The sequence below is a fragment of the Grammomys surdaster genome, unplaced genomic scaffold (assembly GCF_004785775.1).
Source record: "Grammomys surdaster isolate TR1022 unplaced genomic scaffold, NIH_TR_1.0 125951, whole genome shotgun sequence".
NCBI lineage: Eukaryota > Metazoa > Chordata > Mammalia > Rodentia > Muridae > Grammomys > Grammomys surdaster.
The window spans coordinates 3,067,469-3,085,408 of record NW_021620772.1 but is presented as its reverse complement, the minus strand read 5'-3'; the positions used below and the strand labels follow the sequence as shown (position 1 = coordinate 3,085,408).

Genomic DNA, 17,940 nt, shown 5'->3' with positions numbered 1-17,940 from the left:
ATTATCTCCAGTTGCATCCATTTTCCTGCAAATTCATATCTTCATTCTTCTTTATGCCTGAAAGATTCCATCATGTATATATTCCAATATATATTCAATTACATGTATTTCAACAGACACAGAAATTGTGATATATATCACAATTTATATATCTGTCTATATTTATATCTAGCTGTTGGGCACCTAGGTTGGTTCCATAATGGCTATTGTGAACAGTGCCTCAGGAAACATTGACAGGCAAGTATCTGTGGACATGCTAACTTGGAATCTTGTGGTTACATACCCGGGAGTGGCACAGCTGGGTCACATGGGAGAACTATTGTTAGTTTTTGCATAGGGCCTCCATACTGATTTCCATATAGGCTGGGCTACTTTACATTCCCACCAGCCCGGAGAGTGTCCCCTTTTGTCTGCCTTCTCATCAGCAATTGTCCTTAGTTGTTTCCTTGATGTCTGCTAGTCTGGCTGGGGTGAAAAGGAACCTCCAAGTCGTTTTAATTTACATTTTTCTGCTGGCTAATGAGGTTAACATTTTAAATATGTTTATTAGCTATTTGCACTTCAGCCTTTGGGTACTGTCTGACTCTTTATTGGTCCATTTGTTAGATATTTGTTTTTAATTAAAGATTTATTTTTCATTTTTAAGTTGTGTGTGTGTGTGTGTGTGTGTGTGTGTGTGTTGCATGCAGGTAAGTGCTTGTGAGTGCAGTTGACCACGGAGGCCAGAAGAGAGCACAGTATCAGATCCCTTGAGCCACATGCTCCATCACCAACACCTTCTGTCCCCACCTGCTCTGTAGCCTCACCTACATTCTTGCCTGATTTATAAGATTCTTGAGAGCAGGCACTGGTCTCAATCATCCCATCTGTTTCACCTATCAACAATCTCTATCTTAAAGATTATTAACCCCCAGGGAGGGGGCAGCACTTTGGGGTTCTTGGAAGGCACAGCCAATGTCCAGACATTTTAGCCTCATTTTTTTTCAGATAAGTCCATGGCTGAGCCAATAGACTTGTGCCATTCACATCTTAGATAGTAATAATAATGATAATAATAATAATAACATTTAAAAAGCACCAAGAGCCAGTAAGCAGACTCCCTACTTTAGAGGTTTGGTAAGGTGCACTGGGAAACACAACACAGCTCCTGGTTGTAAGCTCTGGGAAGACCAGATCGCTTCCATGCCACATGCCACATGAGCATGGTTTAAATGAAAGACACTTTCAAATTAAACACTCCATGTTTCCTTTGGAACATTTTCCTATAAAGATGGAGATTTAAAAAGATTCCTAATGGAGTTTTTATATTTCTAAATAAAATCAGCTCAATGCTAGCGTTTTAAGCTATGTTCAAGTTAACTGCTAATGAGAGAAACACATGGCCTATTTTACCTGCAGTTTTGTGTGAAAATTGTCTGAGCTCTGCTATCCATTTTCTTTGCTATTTTCCTGCCAGCATCAATTCCATAATTTCTTATTTACTGAAAAATCCTACCATATAAAAAAGTGCTTCTCAACCTTTGTGGCCGAACAACCCTTTCACAGGGGTCCCATATCAGATATCCTGAATATTGGATATTTACATTACGATTCATAACAGTAGCAAAATTCTGGTTATGAAGTAGCAACAAGTAATTTTATAGTTGGGGAGGGTCACCTCAACATGAACCAAATTGAACAGTCGAAGCATTAACAAGGTTGAGAACCACTGCTGTAAAACATTAATATTTAGTGTTATGTCTCTAAGAGTTAGTAGTCACAGGTATATATCGGCTTTTACATGTTGATCCGATTAGCTAAAATTTTGCTGAAATACTTTATTAGGTTAGTCAATGATTTCTGAGTATTTTACATCAGCACTCACTTATCTGAGAAATGACAAGAGATTTACTTTTTTCCTTGATTCCCTTAGGCACCTTTTTTCTTCTTATGCTGTTTAGGTTCTTCTAGCCTGTATTGAGCTGTAGAAATTGTGGCAATATCTTGTTTAGAAGGTAGACAAACTTCTATACTTTTAGTCTATGTTGGTTGATGGTTTTCTAGGTGTTGTTGGCTTTCAGATGAAGAGCTGTTGATTTCTGTCATGTGTCTCTTCGTTATCAATGTGTCAACATTCTGCTGGTGACAAGACACCCAGGATAAACAGCTTAACGGAAAAGGCTCCTAGTCTCAGAGGCTGTTGGGCTCCGTTGATTTTAGGCTGTGGCAGCAGAGAGTATTATAGTGGGGCAGAAGAAGAAAGAGAAAGCAGAGACATACATGGTCTCAACATCACCTTTGAGAGCATTCCCCCTCCCAGACCCCACACCCCCAGCTGCCAGACCTAACATCCTTCAATTAGCATCCTCCCTGAAAGGTTCCAGTGCCTGCCAGTAGTGCCATATGCTGGCCACCAAGCATTTCACACATGGACTCCTTGAGGTCGGCACACAGAGTTGTGGTCTACAAGGGGTCAAGACTGCATTGCAAGCTGGCAGCTAAATTTGATGTTATGTAAGACTCCCCCACATGGTGCTAGTTCTGGTGGCATGAAAGCTGGAAAATCGAAGAGTTCACGGAGAAAGGCTGAGACTTGGTACCATGGGATAGGAATCCGAGTCCCCAGAGTAAGCCCAGGAGAGGCCATTGGTGAAGGTACAGCCTCACCTGCAGTGTAGACCACAGCATCTTGGAGGTGTTAGAACTGGGGGATGACCATCAAGGAGAGTAGCAGCTTTGGCGTGGAGCCCACCACTTAAAAATACGCTGTACACTGTGGTGGGGAGAGTCTGAGAAATGGAGCTGCCTGAGCTCTTCGGAGCCCAGAAGATCATTAGTCTGAGAAGTCGGACACTGAGTTATTTACACTGTTGGAGTTTGCATTTGATTTGATTTCTCACTGTGCCTTGGTTCTTCCTTCTTGGAGAAAGAAAGTATTTAATTTGTTTTTTATTTTTTTTAAAAGTCCCACAGACTTGGGATTAAAAAAAAAAGACATTGTTATTTTCACCATTAATTATTTATTCACTTTACATCACTTTACCTCTCTTCTCCTAGTCCCCCCATCACACGGCCCCTTGATCCATCCCCCCTTCACTTCTGAAAAGGGGGATATTCCTCCCTGGGAACCAACCCACCCTGGCACCTTGAGTCACTGCAGAACTAGGTACATCTACTCCTTCTGAGGCCAGACAAGACAGGCCAGTTGGGGGAATAGGATCCACAGGTAGGTAACAGGGTAAGTCTTCGTTCCAGTTATTGGGGATCTGTATGAAGACCAAGCTGTATATCTGTTACATATGTGCAGGGGACCTAGGTCCAGCCTTGTATGCTCTTTGATTGGTGGTTCAGTCTTTGGGAATACCCAAGGGCCCAGGTTAGTTGACTCTGTTGGTCTTCTTATAGAGTCCCTATCCCCTATGGGTTCTTCAATCCTTCCTCCCAATTCTGCCGCAGGACTTCTTGAGCTCTGTCTAATGTTGGCTGTGGGTCTCTGTATCTGTTTTGTTCAGCTGCTGAGTGGAGCTTCTCAGAGGACAGTTGTCTGTGAATCCAGGCTGGCAGAAACAAACATGGTCTGAGGCTCCGAGGTAGCTGAAGGAGGAAGGCAGGCTGCAATGTGTCCCTCTTGGTCCTTTGAAGACAGCTTAGCAACCCCCAACCCCCAAACCCCAACCCCCTCCACCCCCCACATACACAAATTGGCAGGGCTTGCTACTGCATCCATTTATGTCGGTCTCACACAAGTCATCCATGTATCCAGGTAAGCAGTGTGAACAATAATTAGACTTTAAAAATATTGAAAAATTTAAAGACTGTGGGGCTTTTAAAAATGTATATGTTTTATATTAATATTAGTGTAAGATCTTATGAACAAACAGGAAAGGAAAGGCTATGACTAAATAGTGATGAGTTTGGATATCAAGTTGACAACAGATCAATTGTACTGTTTAGTGCCTTGTCAATTTGACACAAGCTAGAATTGTCTGGGAAAGGGAACCTCAGTGGGGAAAATGCCTCCACCAGATTGGCTTGTCTGGCTTGCAGGCAAGTCTATGTGGCATTGTTTCCATTAATGACTGGTGGGGAGGACCCAGTCCACTGATGATGGTAACACATCCGGGCAGGTGATGCTGCAGACAGATAAGAAAGGCAGCTGAATATGAGCCCAAGGATAAGCCAGAAAGCATCAATCCTTCCTGGCTCCTGCTGCTGCTCCTGCCTCCAGTTTCCTGCCCTGACTTTCCTTCATGATGGACTGCAAGCTCTGAGATGAAATAAACCTCCTTGCACCTCCCACCCCCAGGTTGCAATAGCAAGCAAACTAGAATACCTACTCACCCTAAATTAAAATATTTTCAGCAAAAAGCTCTAGTTTCATAAACTAGCTAGTCCTAAAATTCTTTCTAGTATTGAAGTCAGGAGTCCTGGTAAGGCCTGACCTGGGGACCTTAAACATCTAGGATAACACCTCACAGTGCTAGTGTGGCAGAGCAGAGCTGTGCCTCTGTCCCTCACCAGACATGCCACTCTCCTGTAAGGGACAGTTTATATTTTTCTAGCCAAGGGTAGAAATAAAATGTGTTTGTTCTGACATTAAGTTCGCAGCCCATCTTTCGGAGGAACTCTGCCATTTCTTTGGTTGTTTTAGTAAACATCTGGGTTTTGCATTTTAACTTGTTCAAAGAATACCAACTGACTAAGATAGACGATATTTTCGTTTCTGCTGGTCCCTATTCTTTTATGGATGATATAAGAGAATTATTTAGTTAAATAGTACTTCAGACTTCAGGATGTTTTAACCATCTCTACTGTCTGCCCTAGGCTACAGCAAGCCTAATTGTTTTTTTTATCTTAGGATACTAAAGTATTTTTCCCATAGAAGTTTTCCCACAGTGTGTTTCTAGGTTAATGCAAATCCTGTTTGGCCCCAGTGTTAGGAAAAGCACATGCATACAAACACATACAGGATAACTTTTTTTTTTGTCAAGTGGATTCTGCATCTCGACTATTAACATCTAAAACTGTATCCGTTACTTTGGTGGTGAGATCTTCACAACCTGTAAATTTCCAATTCCATTTGAAGGCAAAGTTAACTTGCCATGTTTCTTCTCCACCACCACAGTGGCCTGACCTCCTGCCCTTTCAGTGAGCACATGTGCACTACCTTTGTTTCTGTGCTTGTATTTGTTCATGTTTATTACCTTGTTTCTGTATTTGTATTTGTTTATATTTATTACCTTGTATTTGTTTTTGTATTTGCTATTATATTTGTGTTTATTATCTTATGTTTGTATTGTGTTTGTCTGTTTACTACCTTGTTTTTATAATTTGTATTGTATTTGTTTCTATTTATTACCTTGTATTGCTTTTGTATTGTCCTTGTGTTTGTTGATAGCACTCACCTTATAAAGAGCCTGCTTACTCCTCAAGTCTTACCCACTCACTGCACTGCAGTGGAAGCAAAGCCTTCTTAAAGAATCTCAGTGACTTCCTGCTAAGTGTGCTGTGCACCTGTATTAAGGACGTGTCTACAAAGCATGGTTTAAAAAGCAGAAGAATTGTTCCTCTCTCTTCTTTTGCACCATTTTAAAATTCTTTTCTTCTTCATTGGCCTTCCCTATCCCTCCCTTACCCTTCTGCTCTTGTAATTTCCACTTCTTTCCCATCCCGCTTCCCAAATCGGCAAGATGGGCAATGTTGTCAGAACATCCATGTACAACTGGACTGACCTATTTTAAATTCGCACAATTTATCATAATAAATAATGTGGTTCATGATTAATTGTGACACACGTATACCATGTTCCTTGTGTTCATTCCTTCCCATACCCTCTCCTGTCTCCCCACCCCCATCCTCAAACCACCCCTTGTGTTGTGTCTTCTGGGTTTGTACTCCCTTTCGCTTTGGGCTAAGTTTTCAACAAGTCTCCACATGCTGTTTCCCATGGTGAGGTCCTACTTCAGCTTCCAGTGATGGCTTCTTGAGAAGTTCAGTCAGAATGTGGACTGCTTTTCCTTCTGGTGGAAATAAACTACAGGGAGGCAGTTTCTTATATAACTATATAAGCAACTAGCCAAAAGAATCACTGTCGGAGAGGGTACCTCTTGATGCAGACCTGAACTGGCAGACAGATGCAATACTTCATAAATGAAGAACTGAGTGGTTTTTAAATTACAACTTAGACTCCTAGAATCTGGATCCATTCTTGCATCTTTTCCTTTAAATACTACGACAAAAGTTCAAAAGGGCCCGTCCCCTCCCCCACCCCCTCTCCAAGCTGAGCGTGACCTCTCAATTTGCATATAGACCTCTTAGAGCTGGAACTGCTTCCAGGAAAAAAGGTGCAGGGAAAGGTGTGCTTGAAGAGTCTGTGTGAGTGTGTATGTGTTCCTGCAGCATGAGCCTTTGTGCACGGGTGTCAGTGAATCCTGCCTGTGTGTGTGTGTGTGTGTGTGTGTGTGTGTGTGTGTGTGTGTGTGGTGTGTGCTGCTGTCGGGAGAGACTGCTTCAGCTGAGCCAGTGCTAATAGTGAGGAAGGAAGCTGGGAAGAGAAGCACCCGACCTATTAACAAAGGCTCAGTTTTGTCCCTGCTGACCAACCAGCAGAAGGGATGGGAGCTGAGGCTCCCCGCCAGGGAGGTCGGGCTCCCTGCAAACAGTTGCAGGCATCCTTGCCACGCCTTGCTTAACACGCCCTTCTCTGGGGAGTCCAGAAACTTGGCTCTGGGGAAGTAAGTTTTCAGCGCCACAGCAGCGGCATTGGAGGAGACCTGCACACAGGGTGATTGGGAACTCCAGTTCTCTACCTATTTGTTTGTGTGGGTTAATGGATTTTTAGTACAAACAAAGCCTAAACTCAGCTGACTTGAGCGACTGGAATTTCAGCTCTCCTCCTTTGATGGGATGTTTTTGCTTCCTCTTCCTCTGACCACTCTTTAAGCCTGATTACCAGGTTAGCGTCCAGCCCTCCACCTCCAAGGGTGGCCAGCCCTTGGCTTGGAAAGAAGACCACTACCTACCTGTAAGTACCTGCTTCCCGTCATTGTTTGCTCTCGGCTGTGAAGGTTCTGTTAGCAGACTGTCCCAGAGGTGGGCAGCTGTGAGCACCAGTGAGCGAAGGCTGTCTGGCAGCTTGCAAAACTTTAAATCTGTTAACTCAGAAGGCGGGCACTTGCATGTTACCAAACCAAATGCCAGGGAAGGAATTGGCTTCCCCGCCTCCACGTAACTTCTGATTCCACCCGCAGGGGCACTCATCAAGGAAATAACTGCTTTACATTTCTGTGAAAATTTCCCTGAAGTTAGAGTATTTATTTCCTCAACTAAAGGAAATGTCGAAAAGAAAAGACGCAAAATTAACAGGACAGATAATATCCCGAGGGTCTTAAGGTCTGGAGCATGGGTGGTCTCTGGGAACCTTTGCACGGCCTAATTACATTCGGATATGCTGCTTTAAAGTGTGAGTCTTGGTTTGTAGTGATGAAAGGCAGTGAGGGAAGGCAAAGAGTCATTGTTCTGAAGTGTGCTTGGTGTTTAGGCTGAGCTGTGGTCCAGAGACTTCACTGCTATAGTAATTTTGGGGAGTTTCCATCCTGGTCACAGGGGTCACTCTCAAGTCTTTTAGTTTTAGTTTCTGGGTTCTGTTTTGTGTTATTTACTATGGCATCCAGTGTTGATGAGTGATGTGCATTACAAAGCTTAGAAAGAGCATTTCAAGGGCTGGTTAGTGTTTGTGGGTGGGAATGTTGCTGGAGAGATTAACCTTTTCAGGGCTACTTTACAGACCCAAGGAGAGACCCAGCTGCTCCTCAAGCTTCTGCACTGGAAAATCATGACCTTCCTGGATCTTCCAAAGCTTGAGAAATTTCCTGTTAGCATCTCGTGTGCCTGTCCACCTGATAAAATGCCTTCTGTGTAATTTTAGACACATCTGCTCTTACTCTTAATTCTGGATCCTCAAAACTTAATGTAGATAGAATCCAGGCTAGTTGGGTCATCCATCTACAGAAGGATCACAAGTTCAAGGCTAGCTTGGGGAGCATAGCACGACAGAGAAAGAGAGACAGAGACACAGAGAGAGACAGACAGAGACAGGCTGACTTTTTTGAAACTTGGCGAGAAGACAGATTTTTTTAGCTCCTACCATCAAAGGTTTTTAGACCCAATATGGGGCCATGGATCTCTTCAGGTCAGTCTGATGTAGATGACACAGCACTTGAGTCAGCATTCTGTACGCTGTTCCTGGCAGTTAAGTTCTTGTCAAGCACTTGGTTAATATCAAACTTCATGTCCAAGTAGTAAGCCTGAGCTTAAGTTGATGCTGAACATGCTTTGGGGTCAACATAAACTTGCATTCTTGACTGTCAAACCAGGGATTTCTAACCAGATTTTCCACCTCTTTCCCCTTGGTCTACCTCTTCATTGCCATGAGTGAAAGTGATTTGTATGCTGGTCATGGGATACCACATTGTTAGGTGTTGGGCTATACAGCCTGCCTGCCGCCTCACAGCAAAGCAAGGCTGGTCTTGGAAATCCTTCTTTCTGGGGATGCTATTTACCTTCTGGGGATGCTGGGATGCTGGAGCGAGCTGGGCTGAAGGAAGCTGGATTTCTTGGAAGAGTGCTGGAGTCTAGTCCTAGAAACCGAGTTTGTCTTAGGCCAACTACCAGTGATTGAACATGAAGTGGCTCTTCATGCTGAAGTCCTCATGTGACAACATATGGAAGCCAGCACAGCCTCCAAACCCATCCCTGTGTTTTATGGCAGTCGATGTTTACAGTAGAAAGTAAGCAGGCTGTGCTTATCAAGGCCCCTTTCCTGTCCTCTCCTCATACCAGGCGTCTTGTTCCGGAGCGTTCCAAAATGAACAATATCAATGGTATGCTCAGGGTCCTTGTCCTCACAACGTTTCCAGTGAGCCTTAGACTAGCCACCCGATTGCCCCCGAACCCTCCTTCCTCTGTTACTACAAGGAGGTAGGTCCACTGAGTTTCCGCCTTTCTCTTCCACACTGGGGTCAAAAACCAACCGTAATTACGAGCTGTACACCCAGAGCCAAGTCTGGATAGTGTTCTAACATTAACTGGCTCCAACTTCTAGATGGAGGCATGAAGTATGAAATCTGTTTATGGGGTAGGTAGGCATGAAGATTTATTTTAGCGCTTTTCTTTAAAAATCTTAATTGTATCTTCTAAATTTTACTTTCACAAAGACCAGGGTCACTCGTGCATTGAGTCAGACAAATGTCACCATATCAGAGCACATATCCAGTCCTTTGCAGGGGATCAAGTAACTCCCTAGAAAGGCTCTTTTTCTTGGCCAGGTCATGCAGGAGGGCACATTCTTATCTTGTCTGAATCTGAGGTAGCTCCCTCTTAAGAGAGCTGGGTGGTCTGAACAGGACTTGTGACTTCCATGGCACACAGCTTGCAACCTGACCCTTCCATTCAAGGGACTCCATTGCTTCTGTGCAACTTGGTGAGATACTCAGAGGCCTTTGAGGTGACAGGGGGTGGGGATAGGGACAAAAATCAAACAAAACCCCACTCCCAGATAGAATCTTTGTTGTCTATATTTTGCCTGTGATGTGCCTCCTTTTACCTCCATGACTGCGGCACTATTTCAAAGGGCTTTAAAACCTGGCCATCAAGATAGGAGAGAGCTGTGTGCTTTCTGACAAATGCGGCCTCCAGCTGCCTGAGACACGCCGTGCACTAGACTACTGACTTCAGGCTGAGGACTGGGATTTTGCAAAGAAAGGACACACTTACCCCTTGTTGGTAAGTTTTTGCACAAGGCAAACATAGTTGGCCCTTTCATTTGCCTTTTTCCTTTGGACTTGTCTGTTTTCATAGAGTGGGTGATATTTGGGAATGTGTATTAAAAGATCCAGAGAAACGCTCCTTTTGGGCATTGTCCAATGGCTGCTCAGGTTGCAATGTCATTTGCAATCTTAGCTTTATTCTCCCGTTTGACCCCTAGAGACAGGAGTAGATAAACACTTAGGGCTAACACTGGGCCAGCACCCTGGGACTCAGCTCTGCTTTCTCTCAAACGTTATCTGTTGTTCAGTGCTTAGAGATGCATTGCTGTCTTCACCTGAAGTAAGGAATCACACCTCTATCTCCTGAGACCCATGTCCTGGCCTCGAATCCCAGGGTCTTCCTTTTTCTTTAGCACAATTCTTGCGTTTGTTGACAATAGAGCAGCAGCATTGGAAAATGAGGAGACTTCAGAAGTTCTGGCCCAAATGTAGAAAAGCTGTTGAACATGCCCTGCTTCCTGTCAGACCCCAGAAGCCTGGTTTGTCTTTCCTGTGAAAGTAAGGGCCCTATTTCCTGGACAGTGCAGAGGCAATGTTTTTATTCTGTCTTATGTGAGTGTACCCCTCTATGATACCATGGTAGACATCTCTGCTCCATTCTGTAAAGCAAAAGATAACACTGATACAACAGCCATCCCAACATGTTACAAGTAATTTTATAACCCAGGCTGCAATGACACTTTAGACAAGCCAGCCTGGAGAGTAGAATAAATTGAGGGCATTAACTCTTACCTTGCTGGACATTTGTACATGGCAGTGATGAATTCATCTTTGAGAAAGAGATCATACAGTTGTGAAGAATGCTGGAAAGAAGTGAAAAATGTGGCACATTGCATAACATAGTAGAAAAGAAAAGTGACTACATGATGTTCATTTCTGCAGATCCCTCCGAGTGGGAAGAGCAGACACTAGCGTACCACGGTGCTAGGTACCACCTCTGGCCGACAGCCTGGTTCTTTCTTGATTCTTTTTATGGCTTGAGTCACCCCAAACAGGTCCATGAACAAATAAGACTGAAAGAGATTGGAATTGAAGATTAAAGGCAGTAAGCCATCACAGAGACATTGTTGTGACTCCTTTGGAGTCCAGAATCCGAGAAGTGTATTAGTAGTTTCGGATAAATGTATAAGGGGACGAATGATTTTGTTACTTTCCATTTTGTTTCGTTATAGCAACTGCTTCAACATCAGGGATAAATGTTTGCTTGAGAATTTGAAACCCTGGGGTCACAGCATCTTATGTCTGAACTCTCAGTAAATGGAAAGACAAAGCTATTGAGACATGCAGAGCATGGTCTCCCTCCTCTCCTCCCTTACTAACTCTGATTTTCACAGCTCTGATGTTTCTTTGGGGTCATTTATTCAATTGTTGAGTTTCTATGTACAACACCCAGTGCGAGACGTGGAAAAACCTGAGTGAGCAGACAAGTCCTGGCCTTTATCTTGAAGCTGCTTACAAGCCAGGGGAGAAGAGAGAAACTTTTTTTTTTTAAGGCTTCAATAGTGATGAAAAGCCTGTAGTGGTACAGAGCTGCTGGATTCCACAGATAAAGCTGCTCCAGCAGAGTGAGACCTGGGAGGATACAGAGCAGGATTTAGCCAGTGAGTGGGGCAGTGGGGACTTGAGCAGTTGGGAAGAGAGGCTTCACAGACTAGAGAGACTCAGGGGCTGACATGGTGAGTTTAAGGAAGAACAGAAGACATGCTTGACCAGCTGATCAGTGGCCAGGAGAGGTGGTAGAAGAAGAACATGGAGAGAAGGGAAGGGAAACCATTGATCTCACACACCAAAGGGAATACACAAAGCACACAATCCCCACTCTATCCCACTGATAAAGACTTGAGCCTTTCTCATTGCTGGGGCCTACTGATGGAAGTAGGTGGAGCCTTCCCCTGCTTTTCCCTGCTTCTCTATCCCACAGCTATGGTAAGGTTGCCTTCCTAAAATAACTGAAGGCACTCCCCTCCAACTACTACCCAAACAGGCCTGCTTTTCCTCATACACATGCAGTTAATTTTGGAGATCTAGAGTTACACATTTTTTTGCATATTGGAAGCTAGTGCACTGGCTTGAATCCATCATTCCAACCTCAGATTATCAAGGCTGTGAATCTAGATTATGTCCTCAGTGACAGCAGTCAGCCCTCAAGGATTTGTGCTGTCTTGTGAGTTGGATACGTCTGTCACCAGAGAAAGTGAACAACAGTGCTGTGAGGCACAGGGATGCCCCCTCCCTCTCTCTCTCTCCTCCTTCTCTGTGTGTCCCTCCTTCTCTCTTCTCTTTCTTTAAAGAAGAAACTAGTTACAGTGTCTTTGTAACCTGTAATCATGCCAGTATCTAAGTTGTATCACGTGTTTTCTTGTTCTTACAAAACTGTTAAAGGCACAGTGTGTTGATTTAATTTTTTAGTCCATTCATTGAAAGACTACTATCTGCCACCGACGGCTTAGTCCTCCTGCCTTTAAAACTCATAGACAAATATATAGCACAGGGTGAATGTCTTGTGGTGGGTTTAAGTATATTTATGATCTTCTACAATGGCAGACAGAAAATCTTTCCAAGGGGGGCAATCAGGTTTTAGAGCATCCCAGGGGGGCTGTTTCACTGGTGTTAACACATGTGAAGGATTTTAGTGAGAGTGGAAGCAGTAATATCACAGGTGGTATAAAACTGGGCCCTTAACTAACTCAACATCATTTAAGGCTGTGCAGCATGAGGACCAGTCCCCCAGCAGTTAAAGCCTTAACGACCCATTGCAAACTGCAGAGCCAATAGCCCTTTCCCCTGCTTTCTTTGCCTTTGTTCACTTAGCAGTCTCTTCTTTGAATGTGTTTTCCATCTTATGGAACGGGGCAACTGCTCACCACATGTCACGAAGTGTGACTTGGATCTGCTGCCTGTGGCTTCTGCTGACTTAGTGTCTGCTTTTGTACAATAGATCTGAACGAAACCACACAGTGTTTATTGAAATGATTTGACTTAAATACGGAAGTAGCTGGGGCTCTAAGCCTTTAGACTTTGTGGGATGAGAAGAGCAGCTGCTGTGGGATTCAAAGTTGACCGGAAGGAAGGCTCTGCATCTGACATGACGTCATACCGCCTATTCACCCCTTGTTTGCCATGTAGCCAGGCCAGCACCACCACCTTCTGGTGTTAGATGGTCTTCCAGATTATTAAGACACTAAGGAGAAATAAACTAAATGAAACCCATACTTACACGAAGCTCCATTTGGATAATCAGCTAACAGTGTGTTCTGGACTTAGTGTTTGGCTGCAGGCTAGGGTCCCGGGGAAATTTCCTCAAGCAAGACTTCTGACTAGCTTTGTACTTTTTTTTTTTGGTATTATCTTTTGAGAGCCCCAGATGGAACTTATTTCATCTTTCTCATTTGTCCATAAAACCCATGTGGTGCTGATTTGATGGCTCCAGCGAGGAGGGAACAGCTCGTGGTGCCACAGTGTGTGGCGCCCTGTGGACCATTTTGTGTTACAGATGGTCTGTGGCCTCATTCGTTGATGGTTGATGAATTGCTTTATTAGGAACTGTGGTCTTCATTTATTCTTCCAATGAAGAGACATTTCCTGAGCTGTGACTGTGTGAGTTCCTTTGGTGTTAGGTCCAGCAGAGCATGTGGAAATCACAGCCTGTGAGAAATATCGGTAGGAAGATTCTGGGTCCTAACTCCTGTCTTCCCTACTCCAGTATTTGCTAACAGCGAGTTTAGTGAGTGACGACAACTATGTGACCCCATGGCATGGAGGCACGGTCACACTGCTTTTTATTGAAGATTGGCATGGCTTAATTGTGAGCCTAGTGACTTGAGAGACCTGAAATTGGGACTTAAGACATAAGGCTTTAGGATGATGTGTTAATGAAGAGGGCAGGAACTGGAGTGTAAAACAGTTGAGAATTTCTGTTAATTAAAACAATAAGAACTACAACAAGCTCAGACAACACATTAATTTATATTATAGGTTGAAATTCTTTCTGCAGACAAAAAATGAGGAGCTTAGCCAATACCTTATACTTAGAACATATTCATTCATGAAATGTCTACAGAGAGATGAGCTAAAGAGCATATGCTCATATCACTGTGATTGATATTAATTTAAGAAACCCACTTTATTAAAAACAGGAATTAACTCCTTTTTTCCTTCAAAAGATGTGCTTTTGTTGTTGCTGTTGTTGAATAGATCAGAATAGGTTACTTTTCTCAAGCAGAAGGCAGGGGATAGCAGGGTGAGTAAGACTGAGGACTATGAGCAAGTTAAAGCATGTTCTAAGGGACTGTAGGAAAATTCCAATACTTCACTGAAGAATCTTCAAGAAGTAATTAGTACCTAAGAAACACAGAGGACAATTACACTTTGTGTGTGGTTTTTAATTTATAGACCCAAAAGTCTTAGGTTTATTTTTATTTGTAGCTGATAACAAAGCAAGTAGGCTTTTAGTTCCAAGACTTTTAAATAATTATTTTGTAAGAAACTATTAGAAGGGCTAGTACTAAACCCAAATACACCCATTTCCATTTCATCTTGAAATTAAAAGTTGAAATTCTTTCCACAGACAAAAAGTAAGGAGTGTGGCTAGTTACATATCTGTACACAGAATCTGTCTACAAAGAGAGACAAGCTAAAGAGTGGGATATGTTACAGGCTATCATCATGACTTGTCATCCCACGTGCAGTGGGAAAATAAAGTAAGGGAAAATATTAGCCCTGTGAGTAACTAAGCTTATTATCTGTGTGTATGTCTCTGTATGTTTGTATGTGTGTGTATCTGTGTATCTGAGCATGTGTGTGTGTACACATACATCCTTTGTCTTTCAAGATTCACAGTGAGGGGCTAAGTTAAATAAACTAGGAGTAACATAAAATTCTAGTTAAACTTTAGGCTGATTTCTTTCATTTTAAGATTTTTTTTTTCTGTCAAATTGCTAACTCCAGAAGCTACTGGCTTTTTGTGTACATTTTCCACAGGGAATGGCTAGCCAGCACGCTCAGGGAAAATTAACCCTGGTGACGTCACATTTGAGGCTTCCTGCCTTCTCTGTCCTTTCTGTCTAAGCCTTTCGTCTCTGTGTCTCCTCTGGACCAGCCCTGCCCAGTCATCTCACACTGGGTCTGTTGCTGGTGCTGATGCTGGAGGCGGGCATCCTGAGCTACAGCCCCGACTGCTTTCTTTACTCTGACCCAGAGACCTCCCCGACCCGTCCCCAATTCAGGTTTTCCACAGACCCAAGAACCTGACTTTAGCCTTTGGATGCTAAAGCTTCTTTTACCTCTTCTTATATTACAGAAGAGGACAATGCTGCTTTCTGTTGTTCATAGTCATGGCTCTCCAGCCCAGTTTCTTCTTTAGAGTCACCCGGAGGTCTTTTAAACTAAGAGGACTGAGCTCTGCCCAGAAAAATTAAATCAGAGACGCTGACAAATGAGGCTCCGTCACTTGTAATACAAAGCTAGTCAGGGGTGGGCAATTGCAGTGCTTTTTTTTTTTTTTTAATCTTAGTGTGTTCCTGCTGTCATTAATAATGCAGACTCACTCAAGCCTTCATGGAACTGTCGGATTCCTTCAGGGCTGAGGAGTGAGTGGGACTGAGTGATGTCTATTCAGAAATCGTGGTCTGCCTACTCGATGCCTCTGGCTCAAGATGGCACAAAGGGTGTCTTGGCATTGGCTGAGCTGGACAAAGCAAAACCCAGCAAGGGAGCCTCAACTTCACTGGCCAGCTCTTGACAAGACAAGTGTGTCAGCAGATTTTTCATGGATGTGTTTTTCATCCCGCGCTCAGCCATGACACAGTGTTAATTGCATTCGTGTACATTATACCTAGAGAGAATATGCCGCACTTGTTAGACAAACTGCAAGCAGGCCTTCATTTATTGGTTGATTTATTTTTATTTTAAATTATGTGTATGAATGTGCATCTGAGTGGCGGTATATGCATGCATGTGAAGTTGTCTATGGAGGCCAGAAGAAATCACTGGATCCTCTGGAATTGGAGTTATAGCTGACTGTGAGCAGCCCAGTGTGGGTTCTTGGAACTCAACTTGGGTCCTCTGGAAGAGAAGCCAATGTTCTTAAAACTACTGAGCCAGTTCTCCAGCTCCTGGTTTTATTTTATGTTTCTGTGATGTGTTGTGTGTGTGTGTGTGTGTGTTGTGCATACATATGGCAGGCACATGTGTGGAGGTCAGAGGCCAACCTTAAGTGTTAAGTGTTACCTTCCATTGTATTTGAGGGAGTCTGACTCAGCCCTAGCTAGCTGGCTCAGTGCTAGCTGGGCACTCTTCTGTCTCTGTCTGGTGCTCGCTGCAAGAGCGCTGGGACTACAGACACCACAATGCTGAGCTTTATGTGGGTTCTGGGGATCAGAACTCGGGTCCTCATGCTTGTGTAGCAGGTGCTCTACTCACTGAGCCATCTTTGCAGTTCCAAGCTAGCATTTTGAATATAGGCTGTTTGTATCTTGAAGGTGCCCAAAATGTGTTGAGCCATAAGTACTCCATATTTCCTCTTAAACTCTTTCTGTCTGGCTTGCAGTTATCATACACAGATCATGCTCCTGTATGCCTTTATAAAATCAGACAAGTTAGAACTCTGGGTTGTCTTAGGCTTGTGACATTTGGGGGATCAACATTGGGGATTTTGTTTTTGAGCAAGAAATTGAACCATTTTTAACTATGCTGCCCAACACACTGCACCCTGTGCTCTCCACGGCTAAGCTGTGCAAGGAGGCAGATTAAGTTTCACATTTCCTAATGGCATTAGGCTCGGTGAGTCACACTGTAGCAGGGCCTGCATTAACCAATACTGGCACAGCTGTGCATTCCAATGGAGGTCAATATGGGGGCACAACCTGGGGGCCAGAGAGACCTGACGGTGCTTATCAGGCACTTGGTTCAGGTCCCTGGGATTGGAGGGAGCTGTAAAACCTGTTAAAATCACAGCTGGCCCCCAAACCCCAGGAATGAGATGGGCCAGCCTGCTCTAGCTTGTCTTGTTCTTCTCTGTTGCTGAGGGTCCAGTGTTACTCGGGGACCAGGGTAGAATCCATTCAATCTAACTCATGAGACATGTTAAAGAAGGACTTAATGGGTAAGTGTTATAGAAATATTTAGTCCCAAATCTGGGGTTTCTACTCTACCTTTAACCATTTAGTTCCTGAATAAAAGACACACACACAACCTTTATATCTATAATAAACCTTAATCAGCACAAGAGCTGGGCAGATATCTGTCCTCTACACTATTATATCTATTTCCCAACCAATAATCTCATCTTTCATCCGGGCTGCGCTTAACTCCCATTAGCCAACCCACATGGCTATTATTTTTTGACTCACCCAATTGCTTTCTCCACCTTCTTCTCCCCTTTGTGGTTCTCCTCCAACCCCAAGCCCGGGAACCTGAAGCTCCACCTATGTCTCTTCTGCCTAGCTGTTAGCTTCAGGCATCTTTATTCATCAATCAGAAATAACTTGGAGGGCAAGACCACAGTTTCACTCAGGTTTATGTACAGACTCTTTGGGCAAGTAGATCTTGGGAGGGGGGTGTGCACTTAACATTACAATACATAGCAACAGACTAAACCTCAACAGATAAGTTTTAAAGTCTACCAAACTTTGAACAGCTAGATAGATAGCTTAATGGTTAAGAACATTTGCTGCTCTTGCAGTGGACCAGGATTCAGTTCTCAGCGCCACAAGGTAGCTCACAACCATTCCTACCTCCTGTGTCAGGGGATCTGTAGCTCTCCACAGGCAGCAGGCACACACATGGTCTACATACATCCAAGCATGAAAAATGCTCATACACATAAATAAAAATCTATAAAATAATAATATTTAGTATTTATATATAATTTCCATATTATTAACTTCTTGGGTTAGTGTGAGCAGATGTTTGCCACAATGACCTAACCACAATTGTGAGCCAAGTTCTACGGTATATTTGGATTCATTCTTAATTTTCATTCTGTGAATGTTGACAAATGTACAGTGACATGTGTCCCTCACAACACACTACTTAATATTTTTTTTTGAGGCAGGGTCTTCCGTATCCTAGGCTGGCTTCCTATTCACTATGCTGTTGCAGATGGGGACTGTGAACTTCTGATCCTCTTGGATCA

General features: G+C 43.5%; 1 protein-coding gene across 1 annotated transcript in view; it reads left to right on the top strand.

The window, feature by feature from the left end:
- The first annotated feature begins 6,744 nt into the window (after positions 1-6,744).
- The window catches only part of Frem1 (FRAS1 related extracellular matrix 1), a 148,672-nt gene continuing 137,476 nt past the window's right edge, over positions 6,745-17,940 (top strand). The window contains exon 1 of the mRNA XM_028753636.1: positions 6,745-7,003. The gene's annotated coding sequence lies outside the window, so the exon portion shown is untranslated. The remainder of the gene's footprint in view (positions 7,004-17,940) is intronic.